General features: G+C 37.9%; 1 pseudogene; it reads left to right on the forward strand.

Moving 5' to 3' along the window:
• The first annotated feature begins 687 nt into the window (after nucleotides 1-687).
• On the forward strand, nucleotides 688-1,474 carry LOC114054500 (annotated as a pseudogene).
• The last annotated feature ends 835 nt before the right edge of the window (nucleotides 1,475-2,309 follow it).

A 2,309-nucleotide genomic window follows, 5' to 3' on the forward strand; every position in this document is an offset into this window, starting at 1 on the left:
TTCCCCCCTTTAGACTTCTTGGGATTAGGGACTACTGTGAAAAGATGTTGTTGTTGTAGTTCAGTTGTGTTGGACTCTCCATGACCCCATTTGGGGTTTTCTTGGCAAAGATACTGGAGTGGTTTGCCATTTCCTTCTTCAGCTCATTTTACAGATGAGGAACTGAGGCAAACAAGATGAAGTGACTTGCGGGGTCACACAGCTAGTAAGTGTTTGAGACCTGATTTGAACTCCTGACTCCAGGTCCTGTGCTCTATCCACTGCACCACCTGCTTGCTCTTCTCGGGAGAGATAGGCACAAGAAATAATGTTCTTCCTTGCAATTTGGAATCAGGAAATATTGCCTTGTTTTGCAGGGCAAATTTTTTATTCATCTTAGAATTCTCAGCTTCTGTTGAAGTCAGAATAGAGTAAACAATCTTTTAAGGTTCCTTGTAGCAATTGTATTTATTTGATCCACTTCTGAGAGATGGGGCAGTATAGCTAAAAAGACAAACAATTAAGACTATTTGAGTTCTAATCCTAGCATGGCTACTACAAGCTCTGTGACCTTGAGAAAACTCTTTGGGCCTCAATTTCTTCATCTGTAAAATTAAGGCATTAGAAAAGAAAATTCTTAAATTCCCTTCCAAGTCTAATATCCTTTAAAATCCGTTGTAATTCTTTTTTGGCTTTCTGAAGAGAATCATGGCAATTGGCAAGAATAAGTCCCTATCCAAAGGCAGCCGGAGCCAAGAGGAGCCAAGAAGAAAGTGGTTGCCCCACTTTTGAAGTATCGGTATAATGTCAAAGCACCAGCTAGGTTCTATATATTCATTATTTTCAGGACACTAGTCATAAGAACTCAAGGAATGAAAATTGCCTTTGATGGTCTCCAGGGTTGTACTTTTTGAAGTGAGCTTTACTGATCTGCAGAATAATGAAATTGCTTTTTGTAAGTTCAAGCTGATTACTAAAGAGATTCAGGGCAAAAATTTTTTGACTCATTTCCATGGAATGGACCTTACCCAGGACAAGATGTGTTCCATGGTAAAAAAAAAAAAAAAAAAAAATGGCAGGCCATGATTGAAGCCCATTTTGATGTCAAAATTTCCAATGGCTACTTGGTCCTTCTCTTCTGGATTGATCTTACCAAATGCAACAATGATATCCTTAAGACCTAGTATACCTAGCACATAACAGCAACAGGTCCTTCTAATTCACAATAATTTAGTGGATATTATGACCCTGGAGGTGCAGACAAATAACCTGAAAGATGCTATCAATAAACTGATTCCAGACAGCATTAGAAAAGGCTTGCCAGTCCATTTACCCACTCCATAATGTATTTGTTCCAAAAGTCAATATGCTCAAGAAGTCCAAGTTTGAACTAGGAAAACTAATGCAACTGCATGAGGAAGGTGATGACTCTGGAAAATCTTCTGGGGATGAAACAGGCATGAAAAGAGAAAGAACTGATGAAGAGAACACATAACTTGTCTAAAATAGGAACTTTTAAAGGTTGAAAAATATCATGTCCTTTAACATGATGTTATAAATATATTTTTTTAATTTTTATAACATAAAAAATCCATTGGAATAATAAATTATATATGGAGATGTCACAACTGATACACCGTTAATCCAAGAGAAGATTTATAATATCTTGTTTTTAATGAAGATGTATTTGCATGGAGCCTTTAGGAGGCATTGGCACATAATGAACAGGTATTGGACTTGCAGTCAAAAGATCTGGTTTCCAGACCTGTCTTCATCAGGGCTTTAGCTTTTTTGCAATCTTGGATAAATTTCTGACGGGTCCATAAGTGTCACCAGTAACCAAGCTATCTGCTGTTAGCCATAGTAAGAAGACTTATGTCATAGTGGTCAGCAACATCTGACTGAAGGAGCACAGGCAAAACACTGTGCCAACAACCCTGGAAGGTAGGGTTACTTTTTTCCCTATTGATTGATCGAGGGCATCTAGGTAGCAGAGTGGATAAAACATTGAATCTGCAGGTCTTCCCTTTATTTATTTGTATTTCTTCTTTTTACATGTTTATTTATGTCATTATTTCTCCCCATTACAACGTGAGCTCTTTGCAAGCAGAGATTGTTTCATTTTTGTCTTTATTATCCCCAGTGCCTAGTATAGTGCTTGCCCTGTTGTAGCAGGCATTCAATAAATGTTTGTGGATTGATTGAGGACAGCTATGTTGCACAGTGGTTAGAGATAGAAGACCAAGATCAATCAATTACTCCAACACTTACTGCATGACCTGAAAGTATTTTAGCATCTGTCTCAGTTTCCTCATCTGTATAATGGGGAC

This window comes from Vombatus ursinus, unplaced genomic scaffold (assembly GCF_900497805.2).
Source record: "Vombatus ursinus unplaced genomic scaffold, bare-nosed wombat genome assembly UNPS02014813.1, whole genome shotgun sequence".
NCBI classification, from domain to species: Eukaryota; Metazoa; Chordata; class Mammalia; order Diprotodontia; family Vombatidae; genus Vombatus; species Vombatus ursinus.